This window comes from Anastrepha obliqua, chromosome 6, assembly GCF_027943255.1.
Source record: "Anastrepha obliqua isolate idAnaObli1 chromosome 6, idAnaObli1_1.0, whole genome shotgun sequence".
Lineage (NCBI taxonomy): Eukaryota > Metazoa > Arthropoda > Insecta > Diptera > Tephritidae > Anastrepha > Anastrepha obliqua.
In genome coordinates, this window is record NC_072897.1 from 40,505,364 (window position 1) to 40,528,841 (window position 23,478).

Consider the following 23,478-nt stretch of genomic DNA (forward strand, 5'->3'; position numbering starts at 1 on the left):
ATGCTGAAAGAATTTTTCTATCCAGAACTACGCCGAAAGAGAATTCCTTTCAACTCTGTGTAGTTTCAACAAGATGGGGCAACGTCTCACATAGCCCAGACTGTTATGACAGAGTTGCGACGAAAATTTCCCAATAAACTGATTTCAAGAAACTCCGAATTTCGTTGGCCCCCCAGGTCGCCTGACCTTACTGCACCTGACTGTTTCTTGTGGGGTTTATGTAAACAAGAAGTTTATAAAACAAAGCCAACAAATTTGGATGAACTAAAACAATCCATTCGGGCAACAATTGCGGCTATTCCTGTCGCAACTCTCAAAGCAGCAATGAACAACCTTTTACTAAGATGCCGCACTTGTGTCAACAGGCATGGGGGGCATTTAAATTCAATTATGTTTAAAACTAGTTAAGCTACATTTAATAAAATTTAATGACCTTCAACTTGAAAAAAAATTAATGAATTCCATACACTAAAAAAAAGTTATTTGAGTTTCTTAATGTAGCAAAATTCATCAGCCACCCTGTATATTGGCTTGGAGCAGCTCTGCGAATTTGCCTTGTCTAAACTTACACAATATTTCCAACAGCGAATTTGGTTGATACTCTTCTGGTTCTTTCATAAGGGCACTATTCAACGACATATTTTTTATTTTTGCTGCGGCGTCGAAAAAAAATCTACGTTTGTTTCCTTTGTTTACATTACATGTGGCGAAATGTGGTAAATACCACGTACGATCAATATTTCCATTCACATCATAAGGTGAATGTCGCTTGCATATTCCTTTTCGATGTACTCTTTGATTTTTGCTTTATACCATTCCCCACGTCTCTTTCCCGCGCCATTTTCATTTCTATTTGCTCTAAGCGTTTAATGACCATACTGAAACTTTCGGAAAATTTCAGATTATCTTTAAGCCAAAGCAAATCAGTTTCATATCTATAGGGTTTTCCAATGACGGATGTTATTTTGATATTCAAAGAAAAATGCTATTTCTTAATATATGTAAATGATCGGATGTTTATTTCATTATAAAGAGGAAGGTATGCCGTTCATAGTGGAAAATAACATCAGTAAATTGACCTCCACGACTACAATATCCTTTTCATGAAATTTTCCATAACCGAATTGCAAAGTGGCTGCCCTATGTCCTCAACAGGGGCCGGAAACTTTTCTCGTAAAAGATCAATGGTTTTGTTGCTTGTGTGGCACTTAGCGCCGTCTTGTTGAAATTAAACGTTGTCCAGATCAATACCATCCAATTCCGGCCATAAAAAATTGTTAATCATCTCCCTTGTTGAACACGGAACACCTGTTATTGGAAAACCCATTTTTATTATTTACAAACCTTGTCGTCCCGTGTAATAATTTTTCCGCCCTAATATCAGCTTCCGAACAAACAAAATATTCTGCAATTTGTTTGTTAATCTCTATCAATTGTGTTCTTTCAATACCTACATACGTGACCATACCTAATACCTAGTGCCTAATTTATTACACGACGATATACCACACACTTGTCGCTTGCGGCAATTCTGTACACTGTGACCAGGTTGCAAGCAACAAAAACACAGATGCTTATTTTTGACTATGCTCCAGCGCGATTAGAACAATCGGCATCTTTACATTTTGAGCACGTATTTAAATTTTGACTTTGGTCACACACTTAACACTTTCTCTCTTCTTTTGTTACAGTTATTACGGCCTTGCACGACATTTCAGGTTTGTGGTACACAAAATCCTTGGGCATAAAACAAGAATGATAGAAAAAAGATTGCGCCCATCAGAGAGTGCTTGACGTCACGTTTGCCGAGTTGTGCAGTATTGCCAACCATTTGCTTTTCGCAATAAATTTAGTGCTTTTTTATACCCAAAATGCGAAAATTTTAAAGTTCCGTGTTTGTTTCTTTTGTTTTAATTCAAACCAAGCGAAACTTTAGGTTAAAAACAAACTGTACTATTAAACAGAAGAAGGTTAAAAAATGCCTCTGAGAAGACTTTAGTGCTAAAGAAAATTTGTTGATTCTTAAAAAATTTGATATTTTGAAAGCGCAAATTTATTTTTTTGTTTCTTTTAATGCTATATGCAAGAATATAAAATCTTCTTCTCTCAACTCTTCTTAAGATTGAAAACCTTTTTACACATTTTAAAAAGCGTTTGAACTTACTGAATGTGACTTAAAACGAATGTTAAAAAAGGTCACTCTGAGAAGATTTTAGTGCTAATGCAAATTTGTTGATTCTTATAAAGTTTAATATTTTCAAAGCGCAAATTTAATTTTTTGCTCCTTTTAAGTTAATGCAAGAATATGAACATTGAAACCCTTTCTTCTTCTTAACATTGAAAACCTTTCTACATATTTTAAAAATCGTTTGAATTTACTGAATGCGAATTAAAACCATAGAGGTGTAATCGTTTCGTCCGGTCCTCAATCCTTAGTGGGACATAGGGCATCAAGAGGTGAATTCATAGTAAAAATAAGTAACAAAATAGCAGAAAATACTGAAAAAACCATAACAACTTTTTTACAAAAAGAGTACCTTATTTTGTTACATAACCTGAAATATAGCAAATAAGTCGTTCCTTTAACAAACGAGTTTCTTTCAACAAAAGAACTTTTAAATTAAATTGTACACAGCCATAACAAGTTTATAAAAAAAAGAACCCACATTTTAAACATAATATGTCACGCATACAAAATTCTTTAAGTAATTCAATAAAAATTTGGTATTTTATTTTCTTTAAATGGGCATTTTAGTGCGATTTTATACCCAAAGCTAGGCAACACTGCAGTAGCGAGTGAGATATTTGCCTGCTGAAAGAACACCAACAAAACTGCAATCGCGGGCAATGCTAGCAGATGTTAGAAAAAAGTAAAGCTAAATAAAACGTAGTGAATTATTAAAATAATTTTTAAAAAATGTATATTTTACATAATTATAAGCATTACATTTTAATTAGAACAGGCTAGAAAATTACGAAAATGGTGATCTGGCCATACTGGAACTAAAACGACGTAACTCATTGTCAAATTCGCTGAGCGCAAAGTAACGGTACCACGATAGGCGCCATATAATTATTATTTCCATCATGGGCATACATATTCTTTGTTGGCATAACGGGTATTGCCATAGACCCATGCATGGCGGTGTACTGCAGCCAATTGCAAAATTTACGCATTTCAAAGATGTGTGCTGATTAATTCATCGAGCAATATTAGATTATTTAGGTGTATAGACCTGAATTTTCTAGAAAGGCAGCTAAGTTTGATACCATCGAGATAAAATTGAGGATATTGGCGATTCGTCTTCCGGTGATGGGTGGAAACTAGGGTTTCTCTCCCGGGATTTCCCGTTCCCGATATCCCGGGTAATCCGCAAAAATATCTATTCCCGATTTCCCGAAAAAAAACGTAAATTCCCGGGATTATTTAACATTTATTATCATTTAAAATGAAAAATTCAAATTACTTTTTTTATTTAAAAATATTCAAAAACAAAGTAAGCTTTTCGTGATTATACAGCTGTGCAACACAAATATTTGAAAAGTCATAGCGTTTGGGTGTCTTTACTTTTTTTATTTAAAAATATTAAAAAACAAAGTAAGCTAAGCAAGCATTGACTTTCTTGTTTTCGTGATTATACAGCTGTGCAACACAAATATTTGAAAAGTCATAGCGTTTGGGTGTCTTTATATATTAAAAGTGGTTAAAAGATTTCTTTGTGAATTAATGTAAGTTTAATTGAATTTTAATAACAATTAGTTATTATTCCACTGATATTTTAAATATTAAAATTAAAGGGTTATTAAAAAATACGAATGTCGTCAGAAAGAAATTGGAGATTTTATTTTACCATTGATTCTACTAATAAGGACAAAGCAAAATGCAATAAATGTAATCAAGTGATTATGAGAAAGGGAGGTTCCACAAGTGGAATAAATCGTCATATGCAAATCCAACATGGAATAGATTTGGTTACCAAGAACAATAAATTCGACGCTCCAAGTACTTCATCGCCGGACAAATCTGATAAATCAATTTCAGGAAATCAAAATTCCATTTTAAAATATGTAAAGAAACAATCATTGGAAGAAATTCTTGCAAAACTAGCAGCTGTAGATGGAATTTCCATCAATGTTATTTCGAAAAGTACGTTCATTCGTGAATCTATTTGTGCGAAAGGATATTTTCTTCCTAAAAATCCTTCACACATAATGAATCTTATATTCAACTATTATGCCGAAGTTAAATCAAAACTTAAATATAGATTTTCAACTATTCTAAATGCAAATCAAAAATTTTTCTTAACTGTAGATGAGTGGACAAGCAGCCGTAATCGTAGATACATGAATATCAATGTTATGTCCAATGGTGGGATATTTGAAAATTTGGGATTAATAAGAATTGAAGGAAGTTGCGGAGCTGAAAAAACATTAGATTTAGTTAATGAGCGGTTAAAGGAATTTAACTTGAATTTATCTACAGATATTATTGCAATCATAACTGATGGAGCAGCCGTTATGGTGAAATTTGGAAAGTTAGCTCCTGCCTTCCATTTACAATGCAACACACATGGGATTCATTTGGCTGTTCTGGATACCCTTTTTGGTTCTACTAAGACAGAATTATTATTGCAAAAAAATCAGCAGCACCAAGTAGACCAATTATTAGATTCAGATGATGATAGCGACATTGATAATTATGATTGTCTTGACAAAGACGAAAATACAACATGTGAAGGGATGTCATATGAACATGATACAAATATAAGTGACCTTAAATTCAAAGATCTAAAACCTCATATCCAGGATGCAATAAAACAAATCCGCAAGATAGCATCATTTTTCAGAAAATCGCCAGTACGTAACACAATTCTTCAGCAAAATGTCAAATTAGAATATGGTAAAGAATTAAACCTATCATTAGACTGTACGACAAGGTGGAATAGCTTATTAGATATGTTGGAAAGATTTGAACAAATAAGAATTCCGATTAAAAAAAGTCTATGCGAAGTTAATGCTACACATCTTCTTGAAAAGGAAGATCAGCTGTTCCAAATTGTAAGCACATTAATTACTTGTTTACGTCCAGTAAAATTAGCGTCCGATGCATTATGTCGACGTGATATGGATTTAATAAAGAGTGAGGGAATACTATCGTTCCTAATAGAAACGTTAAATGCGTTAGATAATTCAATATCTCGAGAATTATTACAAAATTTTAAATTCCGTATGACAACTCGAAGATCCAAAATTTTAATTTCATTGGTAAAGTACCTAAATAATTCAAGTTTATTGTACTCCAATCAAGATGATATGTTTTTTGAAATGTCGTCGAAGTCTGAAATGGTTAAATTATCTAAAGAATTGTTACACCGCCTATTTCCAGTTAATATCCTTGAAGACACCACTGTACTTGAAAATGAAGAAAGCGTATTGATTTCCGAAACGGAAAACAATATAGAAGCAGAAATGCCCGCGAATGTTTTGAAACGAAAGCTTGAAAGTGCTATAAATAGTATGAGCGCCAAAAAACAAAGTACTGGAGATACAGAATATAAGACTATATTAAAAGAATTTAATTTATTTGAAGCTAGTGGAAAGTTAACCAAAAATTTGAAAATGCTCTTAGATGCTCTTCTTTGCATTAAACCAACTTCAGTGGAAAGTGAAAGAGTATTTTCGACTGCTGGCCTTTTTGTCACCAAAATTAGAACAAGACTCAACGACAATTCAGTTAATGCGCTAGTTTGTCTCAGAACTCATTTTAAAAACTCTTCTAATAAATAACTTTTTTTTTTGTTTTTATTTGAATAAATATGAATTTTTTTGTTTTGTGAATATGAATAAAATATGTGAAAATGAATTTTTTAATTGTTTTTAAATTAATAAATTTATTTTAATTAGTAAATATAAAAACTCGATTTTCCCGGGAATCCCGGGAATATTTTCGAAATATTCTCGTTTCCCGGGAATCATTATGTGACGGGAAATGAGAAACCCTAGTGGAAACGCTCGAACTTTCGCTATTTGGCTTCTAATAAGTAGCTCCGGGCGACCGTAGCGGGATTCCCATGTTTCCATGGCCGTATCTACAGTGGAGGGGTGCATCAACAACGACACCAACTGTTGTCTGGCTTTCCCTTTCAGGGATTTCTGGAGACGCAACAGGTTCTCCAACTGCGAATACGAATTCATTTCCGTGGTTTCCTTTAAGGCCACAGAAAACAGTCTTCCGGCGAAGCATGGAACTTTGGCAAATCGAAAATTTTACGTACCTGGCTCATGCTGAGTACTATTTGTGCTTTAAGATTGATGAACTGCATTGTACTTTCTGGGTTAGATACTGAAGGCTGGCAGAAAACTTAAGCAACTAGCGCTTTCAAATGTAGAGTTGGCGTGCTAACACGCAGAATTGTTACTGGCAGAATAAGTATCGGTAGGAATAGCGCTGACTGTCGTAAAGTTGGTAGAGGTAACTCCGGCTGGTTTGAAGCTGACAGGAATAGCTTCGGCACGTCGACACTGATGATGTTGTTAGCTGCTCGTTGATTTAGGTCTTAGATGTATTGGACTTTTTCTTGTTAAGAGGAGTCTAGCGACTTTTGCAAGGCTTTTATTTGCTTGCGTAGTTCTTCGATACTTTGTCTTGCTGAACTATCGCACAATCATTTTCGTGGTCACCGTACGAACTTTTTCACCATTTTTTTGGCCATTTTAGCTTCGCGAACTTTCAACACGAGTTTCCTATTACGGAGGTTATAACGCGGTGCTTCTTCCGCCGATTTTTCGTAGGTGCTATCACTCGAAAATTTCATTTACAATTATTACGATTAGCGAAAAGATATATAAACCCAATTTTTCCAGCACTGATATACAAAATTAAGAAAAGATATAAAAAGATGTTCCAGGCAAAAGCAACAATGGCTCAAAGTACGAGGCTTTCAAAACTATAATGAACAACATTTTAACCGATTTCGATGATTTTTATTTGTTTTCGCAAAAATGATATATCATAACATAGTATAAAACAAAGTCGCTTTCTCTGTCCCTATATATGCTTAAATCTTTAAAACTACGCAACGGATTTTGATGCGTTTTTTTAATAGACAGATTCATTGAAGACATCCATTAAATAGAGGGGGGAATACTGTTATTTTTGAGGTTTCTATGTGATGTCGTAAATTTATATAAATTAATTTCATATTTCACTTGAAGTTACTTATACATACATACATAGTACATATTTACATTTTGCCGTTATTTGAAATACCAAACTGAACTCCATGTAATTATAACTATGTAACGGGTGATTTTTTAGCTATTATCTTCTTAAAAAGTTGGTTTAAAGAGCTGAGTAACGTTTCGTGTTTTGTTTCACTGTCAAACATCTTCAGTTTGGTCTATAATTTAAGCATGAATCGTCTTACAAACGAACAACGCTTGCAAATCATTGAATCTTATATGTATATAAAATTAAGTCAACTTTTTGTGTGTGTTCGCTAACCGGCCGTGTCTTTGCACCGAATTAAACCAACCTTACAGTAGGTATTGAAGATGGTTTCCGTATAGTTTGGATACCTATTGGTGGATAGGGTCTCGAGATATAGGTCAAAACGAGGACCCGGGTAACCTTTGGATGCGTATGTACAATATGGGTAGCAAATGGAAGCTGTTGGTGAATGCTTTAGTTCAGAGTATTTTTCATGCCGCTCCGTGACTAGGGTCTCGAGATACAGACCAAAACGTGGACCCGGGTAACCCTAGAATGTGTATGTACAATATGGATATCAAATGGAAGCTGTTGGTGAATGCTTTAGTACAGAGTTTTTTCATGCCGCTACGTGACTGGGGTCTCGAGATATAGGTCAAAACGTGGATCCGGGTAACCTTTGGTTGTGTATGTACAATATAGGTATCAAATGAAAGCTGTTGATAAGTGCTTTAATACGGGGTAATTTTCATACCCATTGATGACTAGGGTCTCGAAATATATGCCAAAACCTGGACCCGCCGTGTCTTTGCACCGAATTAAACCAAACTTACACACATTGTTAAGTAAGTATTGAAAATGGGTTTCGTAAAGTTTGGTTGTAATTCGGAACACTGGCAACGCGTACAGCGTTCTTTTGAACCAGCCATAATGTCGTTTACTTTTTTAACGCTTGGGGCGGAACTGAACTGTCAAATTGACAGTGTGAGTTACAATGTGTCAATATTTCTTTCTGATTTGGACGCCATAAGGAGAAGACGTAATTGCAAAGTGTAAAAATTTGTTGTGAATTTTTTTGGAGTGGATTTTGGAACAGTGAATAATTTCTTACGAAACTTGAAAATTTAATGTGAAATCCGAATGTTCAAATGAAATAATGTGTTCGTGGAAAAAAAAATTTTTTCGGTTTTTTTTTTCAAAAATATAAATTGAAAATAAATATAAAAGGTCCAATGTTCAATAAAACATATAAATTGAAACGAAAAATTCATGGATGATCAGGAAAAAAGAAGATTGTTTTTAAATTTCAAATCAACGCAAATGAATTTCAATTTTTTATTAAACATTGGAGCTTTTATAACCATTATCCATTTATAAAAAATGCGTAAATTTGATGAAAAAATTAATAGTCTTGTCATACAAATTGTCAACAATTTTCAGAAGAAAAGAGATGATTTAAGAAAATCACAACAAAATAAAATAATCCTGACCATGTGGACTTGGGCTTTTAAACACATATGCATCGAAAATATAATCCACAAAACTGAAAAAAAAAACATGTTTTAAAATCTCAGAATACCATAATTACAATCATGTTTATTACAGTACAAATGCCAAAACAATCACGTTATCATATTGGTCGTTCGACAAATAATAATAGGCGCATGAGAAATGCTCTGAATAACGCGACATCAGAAGAACGTCAAGAACAAAATGAAGCAAATCGGCAACGAATGGCACGGTCCAGATCAAATCGACCAAGAGACATCAATTGGAACAGAGCTGCTTTTGCATACGATCACACAGTTAACTACAGTGACCATAACTTTGTTCAAATTGGCCTAATGAATCAAATGTGTCAACATTGCCATGCTAAGAAATTTAAAAACGAAACTGTTGGAATGTGTTGTTTGAGCGGCAAAGTAAAATTGCGAGCGTTAAATGTACCACCTGAGCCATTGTTTACATTATTATCCGGAAAAACAGCACAATCTCAACATTTCCTGAAAAAAATTAGGAACTATAACACATATGACTTCATTTGGTGCAACGAAGATTATTAGAGATAATTTTATGCCAACTTTTAAGGTAAATTCATCATTTGATATCAGTGACTTTTTGATCAATGACAATCATTTTGATGACTTTTTACCAAACAGATACAAGCCCAAGTTTACCATAAAATTGGCTCTCTAATACCATTCAATGATGATAAATGTCAATTTTTGCAAATATATTTTATATTGCAATCAGTTTCTTAAACCCATAGATCGTATGATGCTTTACAATACCCATTAATGTTCCTATATGGTGATGACGGTTATCATTTCAACTACAGAATGTTAAATCCATCAACTGGCGAGCGATTTTAATAGTTTTTTATTGACTTTAGCTAATATATTTCGTTCGTTTAACACGTCAAGAAACAACTAAAAAAGTCAGCGCAATAAGTTTTTATTCGTATCGTTTAATGGTCCGTGACGACGATGAGAATACGATTTTGAAATGTCGACAACTATTACATCAGTACTTGGTAGACATGTATGCCAAAATCGAAACAGAACGATTAAATTATTTGAGATTCAATCAAAGTAAATTGCGTTCTGAAGAATACATTCATCTGCGTGATGCCATTCAAAATGTTGGTAGCGCTAATAACGTTGGACAAGCGGTTATATTACCTTCGTCTTATATAGGTAGCCCGAGACACATGCATGAATATGCACAAGATGGAATGACATATGTGCGCCGTTATGGTCGTCCCGATTTCTTCATTACATTTACATGTAATCCGCAGTGGAATAATATTAAAGGCAATTTATTCTTGCATCAATCATCACGCGATCGTCATGATATAACAGCACGTGTGTTTCGGCAAAAACTCAAATCATTTATGGATTTTATTGTGAAACATAAAATTTTCGGTGCAGTACGTTGTTGGATGTATTCGACTGAGTGGCAGAAGCGACGGCCTGCCTCAAGCGCACATATTAATATGGTTAGAAGAAAAGATAAGAACTAACCAAATCGATGATATAATTTCGGCAGAATTACCTGACCCAAGAGTTGATCCGGAATTATCACAAATTGTAATGAAGAATATGATGTGGCCATGTGGCAATTTGAATACTGCCGCACCATGCATGATTGATGGTAAATGCTCCAAAAGTTATCCAAGGAATTTGACTGCTGAAACGATAACAGGCAATGACGGATATCCATTGTACCGACGACGTTCAAAAGATGATAACGGATTTACAACAAAGCTCAGACTTAGAGGTGAAGAAATCGAAATTGACAACCGATGGATCGTGCCTTATTCGCCTATAATATCGAAAACTTATAAAGCCCACATAAACGTTGAATATTGTAATTCCGTTAAATCGATCAAATATATTTGCAAGAACATTCATAAAGGTAGCGATATGGCTGTTTTTGGAGCGGTAGCTGAAAACAGCAATTATGAAATTACACAATACCAAATGGGCAGGTATATAAGTAGCAATGAAGCAGCGTGGCGAATTTTTTCATTTCCTATTCACGACAGATACCCAACGGTTTTACATTTTGCCGTTCATCTTGAAAATGGCCAACGCGTTTATTTCACGGAAAATAATGCAGCGCAAAGAGCGACTCAACCACCTGCAACAACGTTAACTGCTTTTTTCAATTTATGTCGGTCAGATGATTTTGCGATAACTTTGTTATATTCTGAAGCTCAAAAATACTACACTTGGAATCACGCATCGAAAAGTTTTCAAAGACGGAAGCAAGGAACACCGGTTGAAACTCATCACAATGTTTTTGCCAGCGATGCAATTTCAAAACATACGTACAGTAAATGGTCAAATCTGCACTACATTTCGCGAAGCATGTATGAAATTGCATTTGCTTGAGGATGACACACATTGGAATGATACTTTAACAGATTCAGCTGCATCATCCACACCATTCCAAATTCGTACGTTATTTCAATAATCATATCAACATGTTTTCCAGCAAGTCCTGGTGAGTTGTGGAATAACCATAAGAACAGCATGACGGAAGATATATTATGCCGAATGCGTATTGCAACTGGAAATCATAATTTGGATTATACATCAAATATGTACAATGAAGTGCTAATCTTGGTAGAGGATCTGTGTTTGTCAATTGCTAATAAAGCGTTGACACAACTTGGTATGATTGCACCAAATCGAAATATTCACGACATTTTCAACAAAGAGTTGGAACGAGAACAACAATACGACAGAAATGCATTGAGCGCATACCTACAAGCAAATGAACCATTTTTATATACTGAACAAAAGCGTGTATACGATACAATCATGCATGCCGTTAACACTGGAATTGGTGGCTTTTATTTTCTTGATGCTCCCGGTGGAACTGGCAAGACATTTGTTATGTCATTGATTTTGGCCAATATACGAGCAAACGGATTTATTGCATTAGCTATTGCTTCGTCGGGTATTGCAGCTACATTATTAGAAGGTGGACGTACCGCACATTCCGCGCTCAAATTACCGTTAAAGTAACAAGTTAATGAAGAACCAGCATGCAATATTTCCAAAAGAAGTGGAATGGCAAGGGTACCCCAACAATGTAAAATCATCATTTGGGATGAGTGTACAATGGCGCACAAAAAATCGTTAGAGGCACTTAATCGTACATTGAAAGACTTGCGTGAAAATCAACGTTTATTTGGAAATGCATTGATTTTATTAACTGGTGATTTTAGACAAACGTTACCCGTTATTCCGCGATCAACCCCAGCTGATGAATTGAATGCGTGCTTGAAAGCATCTAATTTGTGGGGATATGTGACGAAATTAACACTAAACACAAATGTTCGCTTTCAACTCCAAAATGATTCAAGTGCTGAAGTTTTTTCAAAGCAATTGTTACAAACTGGCAATGGACGAATTCCTATTGATAATAATGGCTTATTTAAATTTCCAGATCATTTTTGTCAAATAGCAGAATCAAAGGCCGATTTGGTGCAAAAGGTTTTTCCAGACATAACACAAAATTACAAGAATCACAATTGGCTAAGTGAACGAGCTATATTAGCTGGTACGAACAAAGATGTTAACGAGATAAATGCAGATATCTTGGATAAAATACCTGGTGATACTGTTGTATACCGGTCTGTTGACACAATTATCGACCAAGATCAAGTAGTTAACTATCCAACCGAATTTTTAAATTCATTGGATATATCTGGATTTCCGCCACATTATTTGCAATTAAAAGTTGGTGCAACCATTATTATGCTTCGGAATATTAATCATCCAAAATTATGTAACGGAACTAGACTTGTAGTCAAACGATTGATGAATAATGTTATCGAAGCAACTATTTTAATTGGCAAATTCAAGAATGAAGACGTTCTAATACCGAGAATTCCAATGATTTCACCTGAATCGCCATTTGAATTCAAGCGTTTGCAACTGCCCATTCGTTTAGCATTTGCAATAACTATCAATAAATCACAAGGGCAAACTTTAGAAATATGCGGGATGAATTTAGAAGAACCAGTATTCACCCATGGTCAACTATATATTGGCTGTTCACGTGTTGGGAAGCCAACAGCATTATATATTTACTCAAAAACAAATAGAAAAACAAAAAATATTGTTTATGCCAAAGCGCTTGAATAAAGAATAAAGAAATAAATAATATGAAAATCATATCTTTTCTATTCTATTTTAGTGTGCCCAGCGAAGCAGGCCGGGTTTGTTAGTTTTATTATAAAAATGTGTGTTCTGTTAAGAAAGTTTATTGCGCACTTCTTCCATTTTATGTTGAGTTTAATCGACCCACTGAAGCGGCTAGTAGAGCTATTGTGACTAAATTTAGAACCAAATTTACATTATTGGACATCAAACCACCAACACGCTTACGTAGAGTGCGAACTGAAGAAAATGTCGCAGCTGTATCGGCCAGTGCTAATAATGACCAGCAATTATCGATTCGTCGCCGTTCGCAGCAGTTGGGCCTCTGTTACTGAACAACTTGGAAAATTTTGCGAAAGGATTTAGGTGTGAAGCCTTTCAAAATACAGCTGGTGCAAGAATTGAAGCCGAACGAACGCAGAATTTTTGGTGAATGGGCTCTTGGAAAGTTGGCCGAAAAATTGTGTTCAGCGACAAAGCTCTTTTTTGGATCAATGGGCACGTAAATAAGCAGAATTGTCGATTTTGGAGTGAAGATCAGCCAGAAGAACTGCAAGAGCTACCAATGTATCCAGAAAAGGTAACAGTTTAGTGCGGTTTATGGACTGGAGGTATCATTGGACCGTATTTCTTCAAAGATGCTGCGAATAGTAACGTAACTGTGAATGGTGAGCGCTACCGTGAAATGATATCCAACCTTTTTTTGCCCAAAATGCAAGAGCTTGACTTGCATGACATGTGGTTTCAGCAAGACGGTGCCACATGCCACACAGCACGCGTAACAATGGACTTGTTGAGAGGCGAGTTCGGTGAACATTTGATTTCACGTTCAGGACCTGTCAATTGGCCACCCATATCGTGCGATATAACGCCTTAAGATTACTTTTTGTGGGGCTATGTTAAAGCTCACGTGTATTCAGACAAGCCTGCTTCAATTAACGCATTGGAAAACAACATTAAAGCATTTATATGTGAGATACCGGCCGAAACATTGGAAAGTGTATGCCAAAATTGGATTAAGCGGATGGACCATTTGATGCGCAGTCGCGGTCAACATTTGCATGAAATAATCTTCAAACATTAAATTATATGGACTGTACACTATCGATTTAAATAAAAATATCATGCATTTTTCTGAATTTTACGTGTGTTTTTGAAAAACTTTCCTATAGCTCTTGAGAAATCACCCTTTACATACAATTCTATTTGCGCTGTTGGCTTGATTCGGCTGAGCATTTGTATTTGCAAATCATTCGTTGGAAAACAGCCGTGCTAAAAACAGAGAAATATATAGCACTGTTCACGTTCTATATTAATAATTCGCACACGATTAAAATACAGTTTTTGACTAGTTTTTATTAATTCGGAGCGCGTTAAATTTGCTATCCATTCCAAAGACTACTTTACTTTACTTTTTACGACAACTAATGGGTAATTTTCGAAGCGATTCTTATCCAATTAAATACCTTAAACACATTGTTGATTTAATATATATTAGATAGCCATTTACAGCATATGATTTAAATTAATATTTTTGAAGATATAACATCAGCAATTATCTTTTGTTTCTGAATGGTAAGTATCAGGCCAGTCCATAAGTTCGTCCGTATTTTACCCATAATTTCACTTTTGTAGGATTTTTACATACAAAAAATTATTCGCGGAATATAACGGAACTATTTATATTTTCTTTGATATATTGTGCATTCAACAAGTGATTTTAATCGCAAATAGAAGCACGTGTTGTTAAAAAATAAAATGGCATCTTCGAACGCGTATAAAAGGCATATTTTGTATTTTTTTTATAAAAGTGGTTAAAATGCAACAACTGCTGCTGCAGAAATAAACACTGTTCACGGAGAGGATACCGTGAGTGTAAGGACTGCGCAAAACTGGTTTTCAAAATTCCGAAGTGGTAACTGCGACTTGGAGGATGCACCGCGCGCTAGTCGTCCTGAAGTCTTTAACTCCGACGCCTTGCTCGAACTCGTGGAAGCTGACCAAATTTGACAGTCGATGTGATAGCTCAGAGGTTAAATTCATCGCGTGGAACAGTTCACATGCACCTGGTTCAGTTGGGAAAGGTTTCAAAGGTGGGAAAATGGGTTCCGCATAGACTTTCCGTCGCCAACCTTCAGAAGAGAGTGAATGTGTGTTCTCAGCTGCTGCAGCAGCTTGAAAATGAAAGTTTTTTGAGCCGTATCGTTACTGGTGATGAAAAATGGGTCCTTTACAATAATCCTGTCCCATATGATTAACAAGAACTACTCCTCAAAAGAAGCTATAGAAAGGATATCGAAGCGTATTTTGGCTCTAAGGAGAAAAAATTTTTTGAGCAGGGAATTAAAAATGTGCCTAAACGTTGGAAAGACATGGTAAATAATGAAGGAAAATTTATTATTGATTAATTAATACTTTAAACATCTTTTTTATTCATTTTAAAGCACCTTTAAAAAACGCACGAACTTATGGACTGACCTGATATTTAGATATTTTTTACTGCGGTACATACTAATAATATGGCAATTTGTGCACAGAACTGAGTAAATTTTGTACAGAAATTATGAAGTCACGTCTGGAAGACGTCGTCGCTCTAACATAGGTCGTAGTACAGTGAATGCTAGAAGAGTACGTTCAACAAGAGATGAAGAATCGTCAACGGAACGAGAGGCTCGACTCAGTCAGTTTCGGGATAGATATAGAGCTGAGAGAGAGAGAATCTTCAGTAGAGCGTGAGGTTCACCGCAGACGGAGATAGGGATAGATATCGAATACAAAGAGCCAGATAATCATCAGCACGAGTTACTAATTCATGGGTAAGTAAAGAAAATCTTGACATGAGTTACGATCCTTCGATTTCTTACAAGGACGATCGTATATTATCAATAGGTATATCGTCCCCTTAGTATTAAAATAGCCTATAAATTTTTTGATGTTTTGAGAAAATGAATTACAAACTTTTTGTCGAAAGTAGTTCTCACTCAAATCTCGTTATGTCTGTAAATATTTATTATTTTTTGACTGACGTTTTGACCCACTTTGTGGAACTAGAATTTGACAAAATTTTGACCACATATAAAATCGACGATGGAGAATCCAAAAATTCAATAAAAAAATAATAGCCTATGAGCACATAGGCTATTGTTATACTAAGGGGACGATATGTGAGTAGATGTTCACACACTTGGCATTGAAATTCAAAGACGAATCGAGAGGCATGTGTGGCTTAGAAGGAAATGTAAAGTTAGAAGAAATTCTCCCTCCACTTGAACCACTTCACTCTCTTCTTACGGGTGATCATCAGAAATCCAAACATATCATGCGCAATATTCGCCATTATAATAACGCATTTCAAATGACCTCTTTTAAGAGTAAGCAAGTCGTTGAGCGTGGGTCCATGCCTACATTTAAAATTCAAGGGCAAGTGTACAACTTAGCTGGGAACTAGCTACCACATCGACCCGATGATCACAAATTCCTGCAAATATATTTTATTACAGATCCAGATATACAAGCATCTACGCGGTGTTCAAGTGTTGCACAGCTAATTGATAGAGATTTGATTAGATCTCTCCAAGATATTATATGTTTTTCTGGTGACAGTAATTTGACAAAAGAGATATTGTATTGCATAGTCGTGATAATAATTTGGAAAAATGTCAGGCTTACACAGATCTTATGACAGCTTACAATATCCCTTGATGCTATGTCGTGGAGAAGATGGTTATGCCATTAATATTTCTCAAGTTGACCCAATCGGTAGTACACCTCTGCGTAAAACAGTGCCATGTATGAACTACTATTGCTACCGTATAATGACAAAACGTAACAATTTCAACACTTTGCTTAGAGATGGAATGTTTACAAACCAATACTGGGTAGATCAATATGCGAAAATTTAATCTGAGATTGGCCTACATCCGTAATAATCAAACGAAATTGAGATACGTTCATCTTCAGGATGCTTTACAGGCGAATGAACACCGCAATGGCGAGTTGGTTATACTACCTTCACCATTCACAGGTGGACCTCGATATTTACACAAAAAATCGCAAGACGCCATGGCTTACGTCAGAAATTAGGGCAAACCTTATTTATTTATAGCTACAATGAGAGTGAGGTTTTTATATCTTTCCGTGCCTCGTATGCGTCTGAATTAACGTAAGCAACTGGACTTTAAAAGCACACTCCGGTGAAATCAAAAGCGTTTACAGTTTAGGCATAGTTGCATTTTTTGGTAAAAATATATTATAACAAACACAAATTTTTAGTATAAAGCGATAATTTAAGTTTAGTACAAAAGTACTTGAATACAGTTTTCTTTTTAATAGAATAATGAGTTTAGAAATAGATAAATAATATTCATCGGTAACAGCCAAGGTTTAGACAAGGGTTGAAAATTTCCACTGGCCATGGTAGAATACTATCAAGATTTGAAAGATGAAAATGAGATGCAACGTTCCCTTTTCTGACTATTACGTAAAAAGATGCTGTGGGTCATAGCGTCGGATTCTCCGAACATCGCTATCGTAAGTGCTGCATTCACGCACACATTCCCCGCACCCAAAACTGCTTGCTGGATAAGTATCTAATGGGGTGGGCGATTGACTCATTCAAACCATTCAAGTTACCTGGCCATGATGGCATTATACCTGGCCAGCAGCAGAAATCTGCGGAAGCATCGTGTCGTTGGCTGCTTCCTATCTATGCGAGCTGAATCTTGGAGGGTTGTGAGAGTTGCTTCCATACCTAAGGCAGGCAAAATCCTACCTGTATTCCCTTAGGACTTCAAGTCAATCAGCCTCTCATCGTTCTTGCTGAAGGTCGTTGAGATTGATCAGTGCGTAAAGTGCGAAATTCCTCGGGGGCGTATGTCGTACTCCCAACATGCCTACTGTAAAGGCATTAGTCGAGGGTCATCGGCCGTGTTTATTTCTGCCTCTTACCATGGAGAAGTCAACTTGTGCTGAAGCTTTAAGACATTGACAATGAAATTTTTTGCCAAGTTCGTAAAATCAAATTTCATAAAATTTTTGCAAAAGTGGGTAGTCAAGAAATGTGCAAACTTCTAGTCAATAATACGAAAATTGTATTGAATTCCGATCAGTGTCTACAAAACTTCTCAAATTTCGTGTAATTAAGGAGGTTAATGGCCTTAAAATTTTGTTATCTAAACATACATATTAATATTTTCATTAATAACGCAAAAATGTTAACTGCTAGATCGTCAAATTTTGCTGCAAAAGAGGGTTCAACTGTGCCTATTAGCGTACATTCAGCTGGTATTTCTAAGGGGTTCAACAAGTACCCGTGTTAGAAATGACGACACAATTAAAAAAAATATATACGTTTCAACATAATCCCCTTTTAACAAACCCCTCAAAAGAATAGGACTTGTCGATGACTTCCTCGTTCGAACTTAATTTTTTTGCCCGAGTCATTTCTTCATGTTAGGGAACAAGAAGAAGTTGCGGAGAACCAGACCGGGGGAAGACGGGGGTGCGGCAGCAATCCATAACGCAATTAATGCAGTTTGCCGAGTACAACTCCGGATGTATGTGCTGGTGCGTTATCGTGGTGATCGCTTTTCGCCATATGCGGCCGTGTCTCATTCAATTCTTTGTGAAAGCGGTCCAATAACTCATTGTAGTATTGTCCAGTGATCGTTCTTCCTTTTTGTAAAAAATCTATGAGGATAACGCCGTTTGCATTCCAAAAAATCGTCGCCATGACCTTTCCGCCCGATGGGACTGTTTTCGCCTTCTTTGGATCAGATTCACCGGGAGAACTCTATTGCTTTGATTGTTGTTGAGTTTTTGGTGTATAATTTTTTTTTTTTATTAGTATTTTCATTACAACTAGTATAACATGACATACATATACATACTAACGAGCAATTTTCGTCGAGTTTTATTACAAACAAATAATTCATAATCCTCAGCAAAATTTAATTCATACTTTTAACTGATTTTCGTTTATTTATTAGTTTAAATCTAGGGGTTTTTTACGTTTGAGCCTTCGTTTCCATTTTGTATTATCATTAAGAATCAAAGCTTCATTGTTCACATGCTTTTTTATGGTTGCCAAAACTGAATCAATATTGAGGTCACGTTCTAGATCTTGCGTCCTAACATACCATGGAGCACAAACAGCTTGCTTGAATGCCTTAGTCTGAAATCTTTGTATTTGCAATGTCTTACTATAGCTGGTTCCTCCCCTTAGCTGAATCCCATAGGTCCAGATAGGTTTGAGAACTTGTTTCTAAAGCAGTATCTTATTGTGTGTGGATAAAAATGATTGCTTACCCATTAGCCAACGCATATTTTGGAATTTTTGATCCCGTTGTTCTCTTTTCTTTTTCACGTGCGCACTCCACCTCAGTTTCGTCTCGAGCGTCATACCTAGACACTTTGCAGTATGTAGTTATGGTGTACTTTAATGCTGTTTATGTATATCAGCAAGTAGTGGGTCTTTTTGTTTGTAAATTTGATGTGTACAGACTTTGTTTCATTCAGTTTAATGTGCCATTTATCTGTCCAGTTGCATATTTTATTAATAGCAAGCTGCAATTGTGTAGTAGATTCTATTTCTGCCTTTTCGGCAGTTAGTATTGCAGGGTCATCAGCAAATTTTGCTGTAAAGCAATTGTTGCTGTTCGGCAGGTGGTAAGTAAAAAGTAGATAAAGAAGGGGACCAAGTGCACTTCCTTGCGGCACACCAGCTGTTATCCCTTTCAGTTCAGAGAACTCATCTTCGTATCTGACGCGAAAATAGCGCTCGGACAAAGAGGTTTTTAAGATATTAAAAATTTTATTGGCAGTACATTTTTTATTTTGCACAGTAGGCAAGCACGACATACTTTATCGAATGCTTTAGATACAGTAATTCTGAAACGAGTAATTCTGTGAATTTGGTCAATTGTGGAGTGTCGTGCGTGGAATCCAAATTGGTGTGTTTGTATTATTTGTTTATTTTCATGATATTGTTCAGGCGCTTTATCAAAAATTTTGCCAACAGTTTAGATAAAATTCGCAAGAGTGATACTGGTAAATATGATGCTACATCGTTTGGAGGCTTTTCTGGTTTTATAATCATGATATCATCAGCTATTTTTTAATAAATTGGAAAGTATTGCAGCTTAAAGCAAGCATTCATTGTTTGTTAGTCTTGTAATGATGTTTTGTGGAACTTGTTTAAGGACTTCAGCAGTTATTAAATCATACCCTGGAGATTTCTTCGACTTTAACTTTTGTATCTCGTCGCACATCCCATCTTCATGTATGGGTACTATATCGCCATCATTATCGCTGGCTATGCCATCATTATTAGGTGCTGGTGCTAGGTAGTCTGAAAATATGTTTGCTTTTAATGTGTTTGTTTTCGCCCATCCATTATTGTCTATCTTGATTGGTGGATTATGGTTAGCTGGCTGTTTAGATTTTTGATTCATTTCCATAATGAGTAATTTGTGTCTCTTTTATTATTTAATTGCTGTACGTAGTTTGTAAACGATTGATTTTAGTATTCTTTAATTTTATGGCTGAGCTCTTTCGCTGCTTTGTTCAAAGCTGCTATATGAACAGGTGATCTTTTTCGATATAATCTACGCCGCATTTTTCGCTTCTTTAGCACCATTTCTTTATATCTTTTGTGTATTTGTGCCCAGCGGAAATTTTCATTAAAGAAGGTGGGCTCGACCAAGCAGAGTGTTGTATTTCTCTTGTCAGTCTTAAAACTTCGTTATCTATCTTTGTTGTTGAGTCCGATAGAAACGTATTGTCCTGTGATCCTTCTAACATTCTGCGGAAATAACCCCAGTCGGTGAATTGACTAGTTAGTTTGAGATCTCTGTTTCACTGAGAATTAGATAGATTGGCGAAGGATCTGAATTCATGTCTTGCCCGTTTTCAATATTAAAATATGCACTGGAGACTTTTCTGGTGAAGAAGAAGTCGATGGTGACGAAGAAGTGCTACAGTTTGCTGAAGCGCCTTGAAGAGCTAACTTTCTTTAGTGGTTGTTAGCCTAGACCCCCAAAGGATATGTTTAGCATTAGAATCGCCGCCCATAATGAATTTTGTTTTATTACGCTCAATAAAAGGAACATATTAATCGCATTTGATTTGGTGTCTTGGAGGACTATAAACAGCTGTAAATGCTAGATCACCTCCAGCCTTGATTATGATGGTGGTGCCTTGGAATTCATTGGTACTGACTTTTTCTTGTTCGTAGTGTTCGTAGTGCTAATAATTACGGCACTTCGGCCCCGTTCACTGTTTCTCGGGTGAATAGTGCGGTAAGTTTCAAAGTTTTTGACTTTGGGAGCATTATTTTTAAAATATGAGGCATGTGTAAATGACTGGTAAACTTTAAATTTACGATTTTGCAACCTTTGCGCAAGTGATTTGTAAAATTCTTGTTGTTCTGTTAGTTTTTGCATAATTTTTGAAAGCATATTTTCTTCATGTGTAGTGCCATTTTCGTTAGTTTTTGCCACCTGTGAGTAAGATGGTATTGGTTTACGCGATATAGTTTTTGTACTGCTTCAACTTTACTTCTCTCTATGCCTCTAGTTGCGCTTTCAGCGCCAGTGTTAGTTTTCCGCTGTCAGATTTTTTTATCGCGAATTTTTTGAAGTTCTTTGGCTACTATGCAGCATATGTAGCTAGCAGGATGTGCTTCTCCACAGTTGCAGCATTTTGGTGGCTGCTCATTTGGTTTTGTGCAGTCGATTGTTTTGTGATCCTGCGTACATTTAACGCAGCGTGGCTGCTTGCCGCAATAGTTTTGAGTGTGTTCGTAGGACTGACATGACTTGCACGCTTCATTTTTGACAATCGCATGTAAGATTGTTATTATTTTAAATATCTTATTATTATCTTCAGTTCATTCGAATGTCAGTAGAAACATATCTAGTGGCTCCTTCGATTTCTATTTTAGTTTTTTCACTGCATTAGTGATTTTTAGGCTTTGGTGTTGAAAAAAACACACGTCAAATTCAGAAAAATGCATGACATTTTTATTTAAATCGATAGTACAGTCCATATAATTTAATGTTTGAAGATTATTTCATGCAAATGATGACCGCGACTGCGCTTCAAATGGTCCATCCGCTTAATCCAATTTTGGCATACACTTTCCAATGTTTCGGCCGGTATCTCACATATAAATGCTTTAATGTTGTTTTCCAATGCGTTAATTGAAGCAGGCTTGTCTGAATACACGTGAGCTTTAACATAGCCCCACAAAAAGTAATCTTAAGGCGTTATATCGCACGATATGGGTGGCCAATTGACAGGTCCTGAACGTGAAATCAAATGTTCACCGAACTCGCCTCTCAACAAGTCCATTGTTACGCGTGCTGTGTGGCATGTGGCACCGTCTTGCTGAAACCACATGTCATGCAAGTCAAGCTCTTGCATTTTGGGCAAAAAAAGGTTGGATATCATTTCACGGTAGCGCTCACCATTCACAGTTACGTTACTATTCGCAGCATCTTTGAAGAAATACGGTCCAATGATACCTCCAGTCCATAAACCGCACCAAACTGTGACCTTTTCTGGATACATTGGTAGCTCATGCAATTGTTCTGGCTGATCTTCACTCCAAAATCGACAATTCTGCTTATTTCCGTACCCATTCATCCAAAAAAGAGCTTCGTCGCTGAACACAATTTTTCGATAAAAAAGTGGATCTTAAACTTTCTTAACAGAACACGCATTTTTATAATAAAATTGAATGATTTGCAAGCATTGTTCGTTTGTAAGACGATTCATGGTAAAATTATAGACCAAACTCAAGATGTTTGACTGTGAAACAAAACACGAAACGTGCCTCAGCTGTTTAAACCACCTGTTTAAAAAGATAATAGCTAAAAAATCACCCATTATTAGAATCGCACGAATGATGAAGATTTTTATTGGTCTTGTTTGCTTTCCATAATCAGCTGGATCAAATGTGTTTATTTTATAAATCTTATTGTTCAGAAGTTTAATAGAGAACGCATTGCTTGACCCGTTCTTTGCTATGTTGAACAGTTTTTGGTACTCACATTCTGCTGTTACCATAAGTGGTGGCGGACGTGGGGCTTTTTTATCATCTTTGAATTTGAACCTCTTTGTTCATTTGTGAACTTACCACTTTTCATTTTTTAGATGGACGCTTTTTAAGATTCAGTCCGTCTCTCGATCTAGCTCTTCTTCATCGGTTTCATATTGAGGTGGTGTTTTATTTTGGTGTACACTGTTGGTTTTACTACTGAATGCAGTTTGAGCTTTTAGATTAGCGTTTTCAATTTTTAGGTGTTGTAGCTCATTTTTCAATTCAGCGCAAATGTGTTGCATATTTTGCAGTTGCTTTGATAAGTTTTCTTCTTCCTCCTCCATATTTTCTTGTTTTTTTTTAGTAGATTTCCGCCTCTAAATGGTAGTGAGTTAGTAGTGGCTCGATTTTTTGTCGAATCTTCACGACCAGGAGGAAGTGTTCTTCGCAAATTTATTTTTTACTTAAATGGCAGCCCTATTCGATTTGGCGTCGATAATGTAGTTGATATTAAGATTGCTTTGATAGTGCATAGGTGGCGCGCCGCACAG

General features: G+C 35.9%; 1 protein-coding gene across 3 annotated transcripts in view; it reads right to left on the reverse strand.

The window, feature by feature from the left end:
• Positions 1-23,080, reverse strand: part of LOC129250849 (uncharacterized) — a 166,730-nt gene extending 143,650 nt beyond the window's left edge. For 2 of the 3 annotated variants that reach the window (XM_054890451.1, XM_054890450.1), the window contains exon 1: positions 22,938-23,032. The gene's annotated coding sequence lies outside the window, so the exon portion shown is untranslated. Of the gene's footprint in view, positions 1-22,937 lie in introns of all 3 variants that reach the window. The other variant, XM_054890449.1, reaches the window with a different exon arrangement.
• Between the last annotated feature and the right edge of the window lie 398 nt (positions 23,081-23,478).